This window comes from Phasianus colchicus, chromosome 3 (genome assembly GCF_987193195.1).
Source record: "Phasianus colchicus chromosome 3, bPhaCol1.hap1.1, whole genome shotgun sequence".
Classification (NCBI taxonomy): domain Eukaryota; kingdom Metazoa; phylum Chordata; class Aves; order Galliformes; family Phasianidae; genus Phasianus; species Phasianus colchicus.
Window position 1 is genome coordinate 91,953,834 of NC_143438.1, and position 20,094 is coordinate 91,973,927.

General features: G+C 38.6%; 2 long non-coding RNA genes across 3 annotated transcripts in view; one reads left to right on the forward strand and one right to left on the reverse strand.

The window, feature by feature from the left end:
* Nucleotides 1-17,034, forward strand: part of LOC116227524 (uncharacterized) — a 21,963-nt gene extending 4,929 nt beyond the window's left edge. For both annotated transcript variants that reach the window (XR_004166589.2, XR_016465680.1), the window contains exons 3-5: nucleotides 1,276-1,325; nucleotides 4,279-4,345; nucleotides 16,734-17,034. This is a non-coding gene — a long non-coding RNA (uncharacterized LOC116227524). The remainder of the gene's footprint in view (nucleotides 1-1,275; nucleotides 1,326-4,278; nucleotides 4,346-16,733) is intronic.
* On the reverse strand, nucleotides 12,850-14,863 carry LOC149918744 (uncharacterized). The gene is made up of 3 exons (XR_016465679.1): nucleotides 14,783-14,863; nucleotides 13,772-13,887; nucleotides 12,850-13,130 (listed from the first exon to the last, which is right to left on the reverse strand). It is a non-coding gene; the product is annotated as an uncharacterized LOC149918744 (long non-coding RNA).
* Nucleotides 17,035-20,094: the final 3,060 nt, after the last annotated feature.

Consider the following 20,094-nt stretch of genomic DNA (forward strand, 5'->3'; position numbering starts at 1 on the left):
CATTTTAACCTGAGCTTAGAGAGAAAAGGCAGTGTCACATGTACTTTACCTTTATTGCTTCATCTTCACCCTCTAGAAAAGAGGAAAAAAAATCATAGCAAAACTGTTTGAGTTCCTTATGAGAGAAAGACAAACAGACACAAAGGGCAACTTGCCATTCGACTGTCTGACAATTTTAAGAAGTATGCAGTTCTGGAAAACACGTTGGGGGAATTAGACAAAACGTTTTATTTATATGAGGCTTGTTGATCTGAGATAACTTTTATGACACAAAGGACTTGTATGACAGCAAATCTGCTCCTAAATCACCTGAACATTTGAAATATTCCCAAAAAAGCATCAGAGGTTGTTAAAACCTGTGGATAAGTGTAGAGATTTTCACTAAATTTATATAAAAGATAATGCCTGCATTCTTTCACTCTGGGTCATAAATCCTCCTAGGAAACTGGGAAGTCAGTAGAATAAGGGATAGAGGGCAGAACTGGTCTTTTTTCTCATATATCATAGAACCATAGAATGGCTTGTGTTAGAGGGGACCTCAAAGATCATCTAGTTCCAATCCCCTACCATGGGCAGATTTGTCAACCATTAAATCAGTGACTAGACCAGGCTGCCCAGTTTATTTCTTCTCTGTTGTCTAGAAGAGTGTACTAAAAAGACTAGGAAAGACCTGTTCATTGAGTATTGTATAGATTTACAGCCTAGATGTCACAAGATACTTGCACAGAAACATTTATCTTGGCATTTTCTTTTAAATGTCTTTCTTTTCTTTTTTTCCTTCTGGGTTTCTTTACTTTCTGAGACGTCTTACATTCCAGGATAGAAATATCAAATGTGAATACTGAAATGTATGTATTGTAACACAACTGCACTGAAAATACAGTTTTAAGGGAAGCACTCAGAGCTCAAGTATGTGTTGCTTTCAATAGTCTTTTACAAAATCATCAATGAAAATTTAGAAAATGGCTTTGCAATGAAAAAAATAAGTATTGTCAGGAGGCATACAAATGACTAGATATTGGTTAGAAAATCTCTAGAGTTCTGTTAGCAGTCAGAATCAAATTATGTTTATTTTTTCTCTTCTATAGGATATACTCATGCATAGCTGAGAATCTTTAGAAATGTGTACACATTATGATATTTGAAATAAATCAAGCCAGGACTCCATTATACTTATAATACTGAGATTTGTATTAATGAATTCTGAAAGGTTACAGAAGGTGGTGGATTATATGTGATGTGCATAAAAATACATATACTATTTTGTTTTCACAGTAACCACAGCAGATCTCCAGACATTCCGAAAATAAGAAGTAGTCATAAAGGTGATTTTAATAAATGCTTTGTAGGAAATGGACTTAGTGATATGCCTTGTAGCCTCAAGAAAACATTGTAAAAATGAGGGTGGTTGGGGATTTACTATGACTGTGGGGGGGAATTTCTTATGGTAGGAGAAGCCTTCATCCTTCATTACACACAGATAGCTGGCTATAATAAAAGTAATTTTGGATTTCTATCACTGATAACTGAATTTCATCCTCATCTTTGCTAGCTTCAGGGTGTCGCTTTAAAAATGAAGTCAAAAGAAATACCTTGGGAAAGGGAAAGAAAAAGGAACAGGAAAAAAAGAAAAAGAAAAAGGAAAAGGAAAAAAGAAAAAGGAAAAGGGAAAAGGAAGGGGAAAGGGAAAGGCAAAGGGAAAGGGAGAGGGAAAGGAAAAAAGGAAAGGGAAAGGAAAAGGGAAAAAGACAAGGAAAAGGGAAAAAGACAAGGAAAAGGGAAAAAAAAAAAAAAAAGGAAAAGGAAAAAGGTAAAAAAGAAAAAAAGAAAAAGAAAAAGAGAAAGTTCCCATCCCTTGAAGCATTAAAGGACAGGCTGGATCAGACCCTAAGCTGACTGTTCTGGTGGGTGACAATCCTGCCTATAGCAGGGGGAACAGAACTGAATGATCTCTTAGGTCCCTTCCTACCTAGACCATTCTATGATTCTATGTCAATATATAAACCCCAGTACTGTGGTTGACCTTAGCTAGCTCCAGTTTTTCAGATATTTGGCTTTATGATCACTGTAAATAATGTTTGGAAACCAGATCTTATATTTATATACACCTTATTTAATATACATATACAAAAAGTTAAGGGCAACACCAACTTCCAGTTTATCTGTGACAGAAATAGTTAAATGACTTGAAGCTTCCCCTGTATTCAAGAATTCTTAATAAATGAGCACTCAAATTTAACAGTTCATTTCAGTGAGAAAAGAAATAGAAGAAGTCATCAGTTCACTTAAACTTTCATGTTATTTTGCATCTTTCTTTGTCATTTAGTGTTTCTGGGGTGTTCACAGAACCACAGATTTACTGAGGAACTGGCAGGTACCTTTGGATACCAGCCAAGAGCAGGATCGTCTAGAGTAGAGCACTCAAAGCCTCTCCAAGATGGAGACTCCTCTTATTACAGAATCGTAGAGTTACAGAAACATAGAATGGCTTGGGTTGGAAGGGACCTCATAGACCATCTAGTTCCACCCCCACCTGCTGCAGAAGGGTTGTCAACCATTAAATGAGGCACTCGATTAGGTTTCTCAGGGCCCCATCCACCCTGGCCTCGAACCACTCCATGTTTAATAAATATGTTAATTGACATGTGTTTAAATAAAATTTCCTGTATTTCATTTTGTTCTTCTTGTCTCATCACTTCAAAGACAATTTAAAGAATTTCCAATTTCTACCCTAAACAACAGCGTTTGTACGCAAAATGTGAGCAATATTTTGAAGTGCAAATTGCAATTCAATCTCTGTCAGTCTAGGCTACCACTTTTGATGAATGTCCTTTTCTGGAGCTTTCCCCCTACTTTCCCTATTTTTTTTCATCTGCATTTTATAAAGGAAAAGGCTCTGATTCTTGACTTCCTTTCCTCAAAGTGAAAGTCTGAAGAGGAACTAAACAGTCTTAAGTATAAAAGATCTTACTCTTTCCCAGACAATTTGACTGAAGATAAAGCTTCCTTATCCAGTGAAACAAATGTGGGCAAAGGCAGGGGGACTTCGGTGTAAACTGGAGGATGCCACAGAAGTCAAAGGGACTTGCTAAAGTGCTGTAGGTTTGCTTCCAGATAAATTTATTTTGTATCTAAATCCACTTTATTTGGTCTTCCTAATTTTGCTTTGCCTTCCAACACCGCAAGCAATATTGTGTTTCTATCTACAATTCTGTGAGATCTGTACTTCATGTCCATGCTAGGAAGTGAGCTTTGTTTTCAGAATCTGCATATTGAAATCATTTTCACGGCACAAGAACTTCTGGCATTAATAATCTCTACCTTCCTTCACTCTTCTCCTCCTTTCCTCCACTCCTACCTCTGTATCAAGCTGCAGTAGAGTCCACCTGACAGTTTTCTAAAGGTGCTGCTGATTATATACCAATAAAACATCCAACATTTTAAAAGCAGAAAAGAGAGAAATATTCCATCTTTGCTGCTGAACAGGGGATCATGCTGTGAAATTACTATTTTAAGCATGCTCAGGCATTATCAGTACTCTAAGGATAGCTATTGTAAGTAATGGAGGAAAGAAAAGGGTACATTTCCACACTTCAGCTCAAGAAGGTGATGTAGAGGAGAGGAATTTAACTCAATGTCAGGCAAATTTAACATTGCCCATTAACCTAATGGCTTCCCTAAATAGTCCTGAAAGAGATTATACAGCAGAAATTTTAGTTTGCAGCAGAATACATATTGAACTTTGATGACAAACATTGTGCTACGTACAAGCAGTTTCATTCACAGGTCATTAGAAAAAAAAAAAAAAAGAAAAAAAGAAAAGCACAGAAAACCTTCTAATACACCAAAGCTTACATGCCCAATTGTTTTCTTATGAAAGCAACCAGAAAAGGAGAAATTCTTGCTCAAATCTTGGCTTTTAGCACTATCCCAGACGACACATCGCTGGTCTTAACCGCTGCCCTCTCTTATCTTGAGGGTGAAATCTCACATATTGGGTTCAAGTTTTATTTTTAAACTTGGAGACTCCAGTGTACATTTTAAAGTTCAGGGAAGAGTTGAAGTGTGTGTGGTCACAATCCCAGGGAAAATCCTTATGCTGGAAATTATCACCAACACTGCTCCAGCTAAAGAGCAAAGGTTTTGCAGTAGAGGATGAGTTGAGCATTGTAATCAGCTTTGGTGGGAACTCAGCTTGTACTCTTTCTGCAAGCAACATCTTCTTAGAAGGATTCATAGTTTAAAAACACCAGTGTGATGGACTATTGTTCATTACAGGGTAACATAACATCTACGAGTTGGAGCCACAGTCTAGATGAAGGCATCCGAAACTCCATTTCAACGTGTAAGTAACAATTGAGACTCATAATAAACAAAAAGAGCTGCATGCGGGAAAACAATATTCAAAGTGTTAGCATATAATGAACCTGTGGAAAATGAAATTAGAAGCTAAAGGAAAACTAGAGGGAAATACAGCAGGGAAAAATGTAGACTATAAAGGGAGTGGGAGATCACAGTTAAAATGAAATAGACAGCAATTTAAAGATAGTTTAAAGCTCCTAGAAAGTTGCAGGAGAAAAACATAATAATGGTAGGAAAAAAAAAAAAGGACAAGTAATAACACAAAGTAGGAGCTGCAGACATAAAATTAATGCATTAAATGTAATTACATATTTGCACTCTGCATAGAAAGAAGGACCATTTTCCTGGTAATATCACATACTTGTAGATTTTTCCCCATAGTATTTCTGCAGAGCACATGGACTGGAATCCAAATGCTACCTGTATTTGCAAGTTGGATAATGAAGTATCCTAGCATCTTTTAAAACTTTTCCTCCATCTTCTATTGGGATATCCTACATCTTTAATTATGGTGAAGTAGAATACATTGTCAATTTCTCTTCATAGCGTTGAGCAAAGTTTGCAGCTTTTGAGCACAGATTGTTCGGGCTCAGTAGATTTAGCAGGTAAGATCAAGTCTGTGAGGCTCATCTGCAATAACGGATTCCTAGGACATAGCCTGAAATGACTCACACATTTTAAATGAACATGGTCATTGTGATAATTATTGGTATACTTTCACTCCAGCATTACTGTTCTTGATCCTCTCTCTGGTCAGATTTTAGAAATCAAAAAGACACACACTACAATTTTGATGGAGAGGTTGCCATTGCCACTATAGTGCAAGATAGAAAATTTACATCCATTTTTTGTTTTCCCTCTGTTCTCCATTCGTTGTTGCAGGTGTTCCCTTTTGATTGACAGTACCTACACACAGGAAAGCTCAGATATCTTCAGCTGGATTTGTTCTTTTCAGAGCTGAGAAACACTTCTTGCTGGATAGAAAGTAATTTGTCAAGATCCTTCTCGCAAGAGAAATCTGAAAACATTTTTAGCTCTCAGTCCATATGAGTGGAAGACTTATTAACTGCAGGACAAGGGGAAATGGATTTAAGTTGAGGGAGGGAAGATTTAGGTTGGATGTCAAGGGGAAGTTCTTTACAGAGAGAGTGGTGAGGTGCTGGAACAGGCTGCCCAGAGAGGTTGTGGATGCCCCGTCCCTGAAGGCTGCTCTGTTCAAGGCCAGGTTGGATGGGACCCTGGGCAGCCTGGTCTAGTATTAAATGGGGAGGTTGGTGGCCCTGCATATGGCAGGGGAGTTGGAGATTCATGATCCTTGAGGTCCCTTCCAACCCTGGCCATTCTGTGATTATGTGAAGACTCCTGATTTAAGCACTGGTCTAATGTCTTGGAGGTGGAGAAAATAAAGTGCTGAATTCAAATGTCAAGAAATTTGAATTTAATTCTTCTTGAGCTTTCAAGGTACTCTCACATACCTTTCTGAGATGTGGAACAGACAAAATTGGTATGTGGCAGCTACCATAGCAAATGTTCTTACATTTATTGCACTTTGTGAAAGCTCTGTTCAGTGTGAGGAAATGAAACGACATACATTGATTTTTCAGGACATTTGACATACTATAGTAGGGACAGGGCTGTAGCTGCAAAGAGTATGAAAGAAATCTGGGAAGATGGTTATTTCAGCTGAGCAATTTTCCATCAAGAATGCTGCAGGGGCAAAGGATGTCAAGGACTGGAGAACGTAAAATTTATATCATGGTTTACTGATGGTCTTCCCTGTCATAACCAATAAACTAACTAAACTTCACTGTCATAGTCTTCCAAGCTCATAATTTTATTAGACACCACTGACAGTCAACTATCAAAAACGAAGTGACTGAGAATTGGCCCAAGATTCAGACCACACTGAAAGTTTAGTCTGTAAAAAACTGACAGGTCAGGCTGATAAGAAAGAGTGAGAAAACTGTCAAACTTAGCACAGCTCAACTCAACACATTCAAACTAATCTGTCCCAGTGATCCCTATGTGTTATCTCCTATGACCATGTCTCATTGACTCAGGAGTCCTCTTGCTTCAAACGCTGTCTGTGTCTTACTTCCATTTGTCACTGTGACAACAATTTAAATTAGATTAGGCATGAATTAATATACAAGAAGTCCAGGAAATCATTAGGTACAAAGTGTTTCTGGATTAATTTAAAGAACAGCAGTATACTTGCCAATGTAATTAACAAAGTGATGCCATAATGCCAGTTAGTACTTTCCTTGAGTGAGAATTTTATGCTGTTGCATTTCAGTGTGGAAAAACTAATTTACTATGTGTCTGCAACAAGCAACATTAAAGCTCATATTTGTTTACAAATAAATCTTCTAAGGAAATGAAATGCTTGGGAAATTGCAGGTAATGCTCTTCCATTGTTGTGTGCATATCAAAGACTATGATTTAGAGATTACCATGGTTTTGCAAGAATAGCACTCAGAGTGGAGCAAGAGTTAATCAGCTACAACATTAATTGAGGCATGATCTCTGCAGCAGGGCCAGAGGAAGCAGGGTAGTGCTAGAAAACACTGAACTGGTATTGCTGCATAATAGTCATAGATTGTGGTTTATGACAGAGTTCAGAAGGTAATGCTGAAAATACAAAGTGAAAAATGATTGCAAAATTTTCTGCAATTCCAAGTAGGCAAATACCCATTTGGAAAAACTCCTTCCTAAATAAGAGGGTAGAAAAGACTTCAAATAAAGCACAGTCTAAGTCCTGCCACAGCTGAGATATCCTTATCACACAATCATGGAATATACTGAGATGGAAGGGACCCATAAGGATCACTGAGTCCAACTCCTGGCTCCACCCAGGACCACCCAGAAGTTAGACCACGTAACTGAGAGATGAGTTGTCCAAATGCTTCTTGAACTGTGGCAGCTTGGATCTGTGACCACTGCCCTGGGGAACCTGTCTCAGGGCCCAACCATGCTGGTGAAGAACCTTTTCAAGAGGTCTAATTGATGTCCCCTGTGAGGAACTTTACACTGCCGTGAGGCCTTCCATCAGCCTCCTCTTTGGGCTGAACAAACCAAGGGACTTCAGCTGGTCTTCATTTGTCTTCCCCGACAGATCCTTCATAGTTTTTTGTAGTCCTTCTTTGGATATTCTCTCTTTTTTAACTGTAGTTCCAAGAACTGCACCCAGTAGTCAAAATAAGCCCATACCAGTGCACTGTAGAGTGAGACAGTCACTTCCCTTGAAGCTTTCTTTCCCTAGAGCTTGAAGGACCTCTTTCCTTTATAGGAGTCAAACTTCCCCCATGGTACATAGAACAATTGTGTTCACCATAAGACTGGGTTCTCCAAAACCATTTCTGCTGATAAGGGAGATGTCAAGAGACAGTCAGAAACTAGAACTCTAGAGACAATAACACTGAGGAATAAGGGTCAGCATTTGTGTGTCATTGGGATTAACAACCTCAGTCCTGTACAGAAAGTGAGACTCCTATTTTTAGAAAAATTGAGCTCCTTTTCAGGGTCAGCAAGTTGTTACGCTACTTACATGTGCAAGTGCTAGGAACACTTTCTTTATGTTACATTCATCAGTCACTGAAAAACAAAGGAAGATTGCTTGAAGCAGGGACTGGGACTCAGTTTTCCACTTTGGAAACAGCATCTCCATTTTGAGATTTTCCTCTCTGCCTCTTTCTCTCATGCAAAAATAAAAAAAAAATTGTTGGATTTTTTTTTTTTTTCTTTGCTGAACAGTGAGGATATTCTTTCATTTCATGTGAGGATTAACAAACCCTGTTGGGTCAAACTCATATCTCTCCCTGACAGCTCCAACTTAGCCCACCTTATAAGACGAAGTTTTTTCTCTCTCTCCAGCTTAAATGCACAAATGCTCTTTTCAAAATGTGTCATCCTGTTGTTGCCTGCTAGACCTGTTTTGAGGAATGTCAATCACAATTTTAAAACTTAAATGGACGAAAACCTACGTCATGTCCAGTGGTTCCAATTAGGAGAGGTACACTTAAGAAAATCTATCAAATTAACTGTATTTCCTTCTTTGATGTTGCTACAAGAACATCCTAAAAAAGCAACCAAAAGCTCCCAAAAGTTCACACCCACGTAACATTTTCTTATCATTATAGTCTTCAATCTAAAAATAAAATAAACTGCCTAATCTTTTTGTCCTTTTATCTTTCCTCTCTGATTGGCTTCACATGCTCTCATCCTAAAGATTTTGCAGAGCTGTTCCGTGCTCTTGCTTTTTGTGTGTCAAACAGCCAGCTGCTTCCCAGTTTAATACATCATCTCATGGGTTTTGTTGCTGAGATATGCCACTTGCTCTTTTATCTTCTGGGCCTTTCTTTTCCTGATGGTAATGTCAATGCCTTAATACTTTATTTATGGAACAGGCTGCAGATAGAAAGGTTTCCTTGGCAATTAGTGGGCCACACTCTATTTGATGCCCTTAATTCCTACAAGGCTGTGATAATAATCCACAGGATGTCTTGAGCTGCTATGAGCTTAACAAGTCATGCAGATATTTTAGGACATTTGAACATTATCGGTTTAATTGTTTTCTCAGGCAGATTTTCAAAGTTTATTTTAGCCTTCAAAAAGTAACTCCTAAGGATTTTTATTATTATTTGTAATGAAAACCTGAAGGTAGACATGTACATCTACCTGGCGATGTCTTGCTGAAATGTAATTAAATTAAAATAAATAGTTCATTTTTAGTAGAACTTGAATTAGATTGAACAAGAGATACCTTAACGTCTTATCAAGACAGCATCTGAATAGGTGAGCTTACAAAGCGTGCGCAGGTGAGGTGGATTGAGAACTGGCTGAATTGCAGAACTCAGATGGCTATGATCAGTAGTGCAGAATCTAGTTGGAGGTTTGTAACTACTGGCATTCTCCAAGGGTTGGTGCCTCATCCAGTCTTGTTCATCCTCATCGATGACCTGGATGAAGGGATGAAAGGATGAAGTCTACCCTCAGCAAGTTGAATGGCATATGAAGCTGTGAGGAATGGCTGACACACCAGAAGGCTGTGCTGCCATACAACATGACCTGGACAGACTGGAGAGTTAGGCAGAAAGGAATCTGGTGAGATTTAACAAGAACAAAGGTAGAGACTGGCATGTGGGGAGGAATAACTGCATGCATCAGTACAGGTTAGGAGGGGAGAGGAGCTCTGTGGAGAAGGATCTCGGGGTTCTGCCAAACAACACGTTGGCAATGAGTCAGCAGCATGCCCTTGTAGCCAGCAAAGTCGGTGGTATCCTGGGGTGCATTAAAAAGAACATGGCCAGCAGGTCGAGGGAGGTTGTACCTCCAGTTCTGAGCTCCTCAGTTAAAAAAATCCTAGGAACTGCTGGAGAAAGTCCAGTAGAGGGCCAAAAAGATTATGAGATGCATATATGCATATATTATGTGAGCAGACTCTTTCCATACAAAAAGAAGAGATTCTTCATCCCCACTTGAAGAAATCTCATGGTTTCCTTATGGTGACTCATTACCACACTCTGGGTAAAATTAAATTTAGTTTGAATTTTCTTCAGCTGAGTTACTGACTTAATGTGAGTTGGGCTGTCCAGTCTCTAGACCAACACAAGAGTTTGTCACTGGATAAACAAATGAATTCTCTGCTGTACACCTGACCATTCAGAGAAGAATACATGTTTCTGGGAAATTTAGTACTGAAAACTCTTATTTCTGCAGGATTAATTTACCAAGTGGGATTTCTGGGTTCGGGGACTTTTAAAAGGGATGCAATAAAGGCTTCTAAGTTAATCTTAGGCACCCAAACTCCTATCTGTATCTTGCTCACTACAATCAGGGGTGATGACACTCTGAGTGATTTGCTCATGGACACAGAATTTTGGGGGGATGAAAACCCCAAATCTCTGAACCGTGTGTGTCCCTTTAACCAATGAAACAGCCTTCCCACAAACTTTGGAGAGAGATTGAATTTACACATGCAAATAACTGCTGTTTTGCAAGGAGACTCTGAATTGCCTCTTGCAGGTAGTCAGCATCCACGCAGTGTCACCTCTCTACTGCTCTCCTGTGGTTCAAACAATTGTGCTATTCCTGGAAGAGGTGCCTTACTGTAAAAGCACAAGTCCGTATCCTACAGATTGTTGAGGACCTCTGTGGAACAACTCCCTTAATTACTATTTATATTTGTTCTAAGCATTCTAACACAACACTATAGGTATTTTTAGCATATGCATGATAACAGATGGTGCACACTGATTGTTCAGTGGTTTCTAGTGGCTCTGTGAAGCAGATTTACCTGTACATTGCAATTAATGCCACCATCACTATTTTAGTATCTTCATGGTTACAGTGCAAAAGCTATGGTGCTTCCTCAAGGAACTATAAAATGCAATTCATCTCATGCCATTTTTAAGACAAATAATCCTATTCAAAATGCCCAGAGACAGCAGAGCTCTTCCTGAGATAAAATGTAAGGCTGAGAATACATTTGTGGTTTATTCTCTCACTGTTCCAGAAACTGTTGCCAAATCCAGAGAGGAAAAGTTCCTTGATGTCTATACCTATCTTTACACAGAAAAGAGAATTCTGTTTATTCTGGAAATAAATCTTATTTAATACACTTGGAATTTCTTACAAATGTTTTGAATCGAATAAATTAGGAAGCATAACCAAACCTAACAAGGTGAAGGAAAATAGAAGGGAAATCAAATGAAAACTGTGGAAATGAAAGCTTCTCCTATACTTCCTTTCCATCCTTTAAGGAGTCTGTACCCCACGCATCCCCAAAGGGAAGAAAAACATCATTTTTTTTTCTATCTCAACCAAACTGGTTGTGGTTACTTTGTTTGTTGAGGGTTTTGCAGGAGGAAGATGAGGGAGCAGGTTCAGATTCGGATTAGATTTAGGCCCATCTGTTCCTGTCACCTGCAGGATGACTGCAGATCAGTTGGAATTTGATGTAATGTATCAATTGCAAATTTATTCCTTATGTTAAAAGACCACGTGGCTTTTCTCAGAAATTCTTTCTAGCTACATGACATTGCCTCCAGGGCACATAGCCTACACAGAGGTAACAATGCTGCAAGCACGCATCTTCTCCTTGAATACTTAAACAAAACAACAGTGAAAAAAAAATTTCTAGCCTTTCCTAAAGGCTGACTTGATTAAATATTTGAGTCCACAATGTAGAAGAAAGCATGCTTTGAATTCTGATGTAGCTACTCTAAAAGTAGTGTAGACACTACTACCACATCATCCATTTACAAAGACTATGATCCGTCTAGTTCCAAGCCCCCTGATACAAACAGGGACATCTCCCTCTAGACCAGGTTGCTCAACATCCCATCCAGCCTGGCTTTGAGCATGTCCTGGGAGGGAGCATCCACAATATCTCTGGGCAACCTGTTCCAGTGTCTCACCAAGCTCACAGAACTTCTTCCTAATATCTAGTCTAAAAGTGAAGATAAATGTTCAACTCTTCTATGGAAAATGCTACATAGGTTAAAATTATTATACATAGGTTACAATTAAAGAAATGTTCACCAGCCAACAGAACACTGCAGTAGAGTGAATTGTTTTGAACTCCTTAATTTTTGATAAGTGGTCTGTCAAGCAGTTATGATTGAGATCTATGACAACAAGGTACAATCTCCCAGGGCTGTTCACAAATGTCAAGGTTAACTGGCCTGGAGGGAAATATATCAATATTGTTAAATAATTTCTTATTCCAAAATAAGAAGACCATATCTAATACATCAATTAATCCTGCTATTGGCAGGGTTGCCCCCCACCAGCTCAGGCTGCCCAGGGCCCCATCCAACCTGGCCTTGAACATCTCCAGGGATGGGACATCCTCAGCATCGCTGGACAACTTGTTCCAAAGATATATCCCTTCAAGGTCATCCTATACAGTGGTCATTCTTTTACTTGACTGTACAAATATTGTCTTTTGGCATCATGAGGCAGTGTCCTGCTATAAGGATGAGAACAGCATTTTAATTTGGAAAACTGTCCAGCTCTTCATCACTCTGGTCTTACAAGCCATAAACGCCTTGGGTAGCTGAATTTCTCAAGTGAATAGTATCTTTCATTACCATAAAATGAGTGTAAGGGCATCCTGACAGTTCTATCAATTATTTACAACTCTTAATGATGTGTACTACAGAATTATTTCTGCTATAGCACCACAGGTATAAACATCACATACAAAAAAATTAGATTTTAAGCCATTTCTAAGATGCTGATGATATAAAGCATTCTGTTGTCTACTGAGATAATGGTCAGTTCTATTCTTTATTTCCTTATTTCCTTTATTTCCTTATTTCTTTTATTTCTTTATTTTTTATACTATTGCAGAAACTGGCACTGCCTCTCTCCTTAGAAAAGTTACTGTGGAGCAAGAGAATTAAGTGTGCCTTAGGAATTACAAATAGATTTTAGTATGCACATGGAGCCAACGAAAATTCATGCAAAGAAATAATTTCATGCTTTACTTTTATTACCTTTGCAGAAATTGTGCACTGAGTGTTGTTGAAGCCCACCTATAACATTCGAAGGTTAAAATTCTCGAGGCTGTTTTCATGCTGAGTCTGCATGGAAAATCATTCTTCTGGGACATGCCTCATACAGAGGGTCTCACAGTAAAGGGAGTTCATGTAACTTTCCTACTCCCTCCTGCTGCTCTGCGATTTATTCCGTGGCATGAACCCCTTGGAGGCACCTTGCTGCTTGCAAATTCCCATTCTTCATTTATCTCCAGTACTAATGAACTTAAGAAGTTGTCAAGGAAAAAAAGAAAAGCAACACCAAAACAAAAACAAAAATAAAAACACTAAAATAAAATGAATCAAAACCAAAGTAAACAATGAAAAAGAAAGGGCAACAAGCAAGTTCTCTGTATTTCTACATCAGTGCCAAGATAAACTTGTGACATACAGGCTTAAAAAAAAAGTTTGGAAGATATATAGAGGATATTTAATACACAATTTAAGAGAAATCATTATTGGAAGAGAAAAATATCACTCAGACTGAGTGCTCATTATTTCTAGTTAATTAAAAAGCAATTTTTATATTTTATTCTTCTTATAGCTGAAGATCTTAAAGCACTTTCCAAGCATTAGCAAATTAACTTTCCCATCATCCCAGGCAGAAAGTTAAAGCTTACAACCTGCACTGTGTGCATGGAGAAAGAGGCTGTAGATTCTTCCTTGAAATTCTTATGCAGACAGAAAGCCACATATTAATTAATATAAATCATTATGATGACTTCTGTGATTCTATGATCATTATATATAGCTAAGCTGAATACTCAGCCAAAATATCATTGGATCATAGAATCACAGAATACTTTGAGTTGGAAGGGACTTTTAAAAATCATCTTGTCCAACTCCTCTGCAATGATCAGGGATACCACCAGCTAGATCAGGTTGCTCAGAGTCCTCTCCAGCCAGACCTTGAATGTTCCAAACCAGGATGCCATAAAGGTTTTATTTTTATATAGTCTTCCACCACTGGACTTGCAATAGTCTTAAAGTAAAAACATTTGTTTTAATTTGTCAGGGTATTCAGCTATCCATTTGAAGATTTTCTCCAAGTCATGGAAATGACAAACATCTATTAATTCTTATTTTTCATCCCTAGAAGTAGAACTGATATGTTGGGTTGTTTGGTTTGTTTGTTTGTTCTGGAAAACTTTGACATTGAGATACTATACATGTGTATGTAAAATATTCTATGGCTATTATCCACTTCTGCCAGAAATTGTGGAAGATTAAAGATACAAAGGTTGGTCCAAAAGTAATGCCTCCTATTTTATTATGTTGGCTCACATTTACAAAGACATATGTTGGTGTTAGGGAGTAGAGGCAGAACTTTCCCACTAATATTCTGTTACATTTTGTTGCCATACAACAGATGGCAGCAAAGGGACAATCTGACGGAAAGGCATGGACATGAAAGAGCATATGAAGCAAACGTGTGCAATTCCTCCATGCAGAAAAAATTGCACCCACTGACAACCATCAGTGCTTGCAAACGTGTATGGACAAACAGCAGATGTTAGCACAGTGAAAGTTGGACTGTGTGAGCAACTAAGCTGGTGATGTGTCTGGAGCACAAGTTTTATGAGGAGTGGCTGAGGGAACAGGGATTGCTTAGTCTGGAGAAGAGGAGGCTCGGGGAAAACCTTATTGCTCTGTACAACTTCCTGAAAGGGGTTGTGGCAAAGTGGGGGTTGGCCTCTTCTCTCATGTAACTAATGACAGGAGGAGGAAATGGCCTCAAGTTGCACCAGGGGAGATTTAGGTTGGATGTTAGGAAACACTTCTTTGAGAGAGAGTGGTCAAGCTCAGGAACAGGCTGCCCAGGGTGGTGGTAGAGTCACTGTTCCTGGAGGTATTCAAGAAATGTTTAGATATTATACCAAGGGACATAGTTCAGTGGGAAATATTGGTGATAGGTGGACAGTTGGATTGGATGATCTTAGATGTCCTTTCCAACCCTGGTGATTCTATGGTTCTATGACTCTAGCAATGATGTCATCAGAGCCACTCTGAAACAGTGGGTCTCATCTGATGGTGTAGATTTTTATGAGAGCATGCAGCCTCTTGTTCATTGCTGGCAAAAATGCATAGCTAATGGTGGTGTCTATGTTGGGAAATAATGTTTTGGAGCTGATAACTTGCTCTATCAAATAGTGTTATTATGTTCTCTGTATCTGTTGGAGTCTCAGCAGAAATAGATAGGAGGCACCACTTTCAGAATGATCTATGTATTTTTTTGAAAAGAATATAAAGCTAGTTATATCATTATTATATTATTGTAATTATAATTGTACATAATTTTAAAATCACAAGGATATTGTCCTTAAAAGTTTTCAGGCTTTTCCATCAAGACCAGGAAAAGTTTCAGAAAAACCCATGTTGACATAAGCAGTGAAAACTTCACTGACATTTAAATTTCTATCAAAGTTCAGACATAAAATACTTAACTAATTCTTCCAAGACCACAGTGTTAACATAGATATGAATTGCATGTGACTTCAGTGAGTGGCAATGACACCGTCCATAGTAGTTGCACAGCAGAGATCAGAGACTTATTCTTCACACTCATAATGCTCTGCTTTTAAATGCAGAATCCAACTTTCACATACTGAAGCAAGGATAATCTAAAAAAAGTGCATTTTCATTTTTATCTTCCAGCTCAAAGCAGCAGGGGAGAGTTTTGTTCATTTTCAGCATCCCTTTAGGTATTGAAAATAAAGAAGAAATAAATAAGATGCCCTATGAGGCTAACCTGAACAAAGATTTTTTTTTTTTTACTATAGTTATTATTAAACAAACAAGACTACAGTTGGGGAAGATACTGTCTATGAATAATGAAAGGTCTCCTTTTTTATTCAATTTCTAGATGCCTTGTGATTAAAAGTTGGCTGTTCATGAAATAATAATAAAAAAACTGCTGACACTGTAAATCAAGCAGAACCAATCTTCTGCTTTCCCAGGCATTACTGTAAGAAAATTAATTCTCTGCACCCAGGAACAAGTCCTCTATCTCAGAGTAAATTGATAAACTGTGTTTCAGCTTCTGTGTAATTAGAAATAATGGCTCCCATTCTTTTGACTGAATGTCAGAAGCAGAACGGATGAGTTACCATTGGTTGCTGGCAGGATTCATGCCCAGTATTATCACCAACTTGTACTTCTTTACCATATGAACTCTAATAAAGGCAAGCAGCATCTTTTTGTCTGCCTTGACCTTCACCAGCCTCTGCAGTTCTCCAGGCTATGACACAAGAATCACAGAATGACCAGGGTTGGAAGGGACCTCAAGGATCACGAATCTCCAACCCCCACTGCCACATGCAGGGCCACCAACCTCCCCATTTAATACCAGACCAGGCTGCCCAGGGCCCCATCCAACCTGGCCTTGAACACCTCCAGGGATGGGGCATCTACAACCTCTCTGGGCATCCTGTTCTGGGCAGCACCTCACCACTCTCTCTGTGAAGAACTTAAGGGAGACACACAACCTATTCATGTCAGAGAGGAACCTTTTGCCTCGGATATCAAGATATGATTAGAGGACATGACTACAGAGGCAGCATGGTGCTGTATGACATGTACTCATGCATTGGATGAGCAATTTAAGACGTCTGTAATCTCACCTTGTAGAGTGCAGGTTCATAAGGCAGGAGAAGAAATATGGTACTGTATTTACAATGCGCAATGTTTGGCTGGATGCAGGATGAACCATAGAATCATAGAATCACAATGGTTGGAAAAGACCTCCAAGATCATCCAGTCCAACCGCCCACCTATCACTGCCTACTGAACCATGTCCCTCACTACATCATCTAAACATTTCTTCTCCAGGGTTGGTGACTCCACCACCTCTCTGTGCAGCCCATTCCAGCTCCTGACCACTCGTTTGGAGAAGAAGGATGGAAAAGTGAGTGCTGCATTCAGTGCTTGCATTCTCAGATATATGTCCAGATTTTTGGCACTTACATGCATAAATATTAAGGCACTGGAGGATCCAGGCTGTCTGCATTTCATTTTGAAACATCCACTTCAGTGTTTGCACCCTGTATGATGTTGTCACTGACCAAAGCAACTTGGCTGATTCTTCAGATGAAGCTTCGTGAGCCCTTTACATTATCAAAATAAAAAAAGTTCTTTCTGCCCAGTACATCCCTTTCGTCTGCAAATTTATTATTTTTTTAATCAGGAAATGTAATCAAATTTTTCCCAACAAAATTTGTTCTTGACAAGCTGAGGCAGCTTTCCCCTCCCATATCTGTTCTCAGAAGGCTATTTGAGCAATCAAAAATAGAGGACTTCCATAACTCTAAAAATGAAAGCTTAGCATTTGAGGAACATACGGTAACAAACCCATGAATTCTAAATAAGATTGAGGTTGTAAATCTTCACTGAACCACTCACTTAGCTAGTAAATTTCAGCATGAGCACAGGGAGTCCAGACTGGGTCTTTAAGTTTGAGTTTCTTTGTAATATGGTAAAGTACATTTATGGGACTTCTTAAACCCACAAGTGCCTTGTAGGTAGTAATGGAACGTTGTAAAACTTCAAGGTGTATTTCCTACTACATTTAGCTTCAGGTTTTCAACCCATCTTGATTTGTGGATTCCTGAATGTTTTCCACTAGCACTCATATAATTTTAAGGATACCTTAAATACAGATTGTCATGTGGCAAAAACCAAACTGAAACCTCAAATACCTATTGCTTTTTAATGTTGTTTCCCACTGATATCTTTAGATTTGGACCCTCAGAATCTATCAGCTAAAGTCTGCAATGGAATCATACAGTCATAGCATGGCTTGGGTTGGAAAGGACCTCAAAGATTATCTAGTTCCAGTGTTTGCTAACCACTGCTAATTAACTAGTTAACTGTTTCTTAGTTAATCACAGCCAGAGGTTGATAGCTTTCCTTTCCTTGTCTTTATACATGACCTAAAAAGAAAAAGATCAATAATATCATTACAAACTTACTGTAGATTATTACTCTTATAACAACATCCAAACAACTTTAAAAATAACCTTTCAAACCATTTTACATGTATGCCAACATAGTACAAGATACCTGTAATTTACAAGCTTCAAGAAGTTACAAACTGTCCTGCAGATCTTAACCCCAGATTAACCACCTAAGATTGTTTGTGTAAATGTTCATGTAGGGGTGCTGCAATTCTAGCAAGATCTTTTACATTTTTTCAGCCTCTTACATCTCTAATTAACATAGAATCATAGAATGGCTTAGGCTGGAAGGGGCCTTAAAGATCATTGAACTCCAACCCCAGTTATCAACTGGAGCTCTTTTGTAAATCAGGCTGTCAATAGGCCTGGTTTTCTTATCAAAATCACTTGATCACAGAAATATTGAGGGATCATAGCTGACATTCTGCCTAATGCAGTCAAACTCAGCAAATCAACTGATCAGAGCTGAGAGTTGACAACAGCTTTAGTAATGCTTCTGTACTGTGATTTGTCTCACTTTGCATTGTAGCAGAATCATCCCTGTCTCTGACCTTAGCATCTCCATCTGGGGATTCAGATCACAGAGCAGATGAGATGGTTGCACAGTGTTAGAACTTTAACAGCTTGAGCAAAGTTTCTGGAATCAGACATGAATTTTATACATAACAAGCCTCAAAACACTGCATATGAAGCCAATAATTTTAGAAGACTGTCAGGACTCTGGGAGCAAAAGTCTCCCCAGAAGGAAGATTTGGGGTGTGTCTTTGCGTGCATAGGTCCATCAGCAAATGCATTTTGTTGTGGGATGAAACAAAATTCAAGATTTACTGCTTAGAGTAGAAGACGGTTATTGTAGGGATTTCTTAGGCTGTGATAAATAAAAGCCCATTAAGTTTCTTCTGGTGTCTAGAAGAGATTGACTGATCTTGTACAGCATAATGGAAAGCTGGCTAATCAATACTGCGTTGTTTTTCAATTTAACTATATTAATCATCCACACTGTTTTCATTTGTGTCTGAAAGAGAAATAAACAGGTGTGAACATCGATTCCTGCTAAATAACAACATTATGAAAGAACATTATTTAGACATGCCTCAGTTCCTCGCTATTGTTCTAGAAAGTTAGCATTGTGTAGAGGCCTCTCCTGCTCATTACCCATGAAAATGAAGACTTGCTAGACATGATGTACATCATACTTTGAGAGTAAGACAGTATTTCCTTGTATCTGTGATGACTGCCTGAGTGATTAGGGCAGGTAGCAGGCTGGAAAATTAAACCATACCTCAGTGGGTAATCATGGACTCTTGGCTGTAGGCACAAGCTAAACACACCCATTCCAACCCATAGAAAATGTACCCAGCAACTTAAAAGTGATGAGCTGCTTGCCTCCAGAAGGCAGCATGATATAGCAGTTAGAGCAGCAGTTACTGATGTACTCCTTTCAACTCCACATTAGTGCTTTTTGAGAAGTGTGTAGCGTGTCAATATTTGTAATATGTATGTGTACACATATATAAAATTAGACATTTTATACAAGTCAGAGACAAAAGAAGGTGCCACAACTCACACTCATGTCTGGAGACGTTTTATGGTCAGAGAAAACTCCTGAAAATAAGTTTTTACTGGACCAGTCAAATATCTTTCATTCAATGAGGGACTTAGGCACCTGAGCCGTGCATCAGCCACAGACAGAAGATGAGCTTTTATATCACCACAGGCAGTCTGGCAGTTGCTTCATCAGAAGACAGCTCCAGCTTACTACCTTCTCTCTTTGCACCAGATGGGTTCCAGCTACTGACTCCAGTGTGGCTCTGCCTCGCTATCTGTCAGAGATGTGCAAGAAATTCATGATAGCACATTTAGGATGTGAACTATTGCAATACTTTGAAAATGCAGTCTAAGCTTCTTCACACTTCCATTTTTCTGCCTTTGGGGAATAAAGTGAGCCTCTAAAGCCATTTATGCAAGGAGGATTCATAACACCTAAGTAAATAAGCTGGAATATAAATAATAGAAATAACAGTAAATTATGAAATAATAATAGTGTTAAATATAAATAGTCCCTAATAAGCTAGGTGCTTGTCTAATGTCTATTATCATTATTCTGATTATTTAAATGAGTTACACCCTTTTACTCTGCCAGGAGTTTGGCCAACAGATTATGTAAATGGTAGAAGAAGTGCAAGGTAACATAATCAGACATTAGCAAAGGTAAAGATCGAATACATGGAAACATC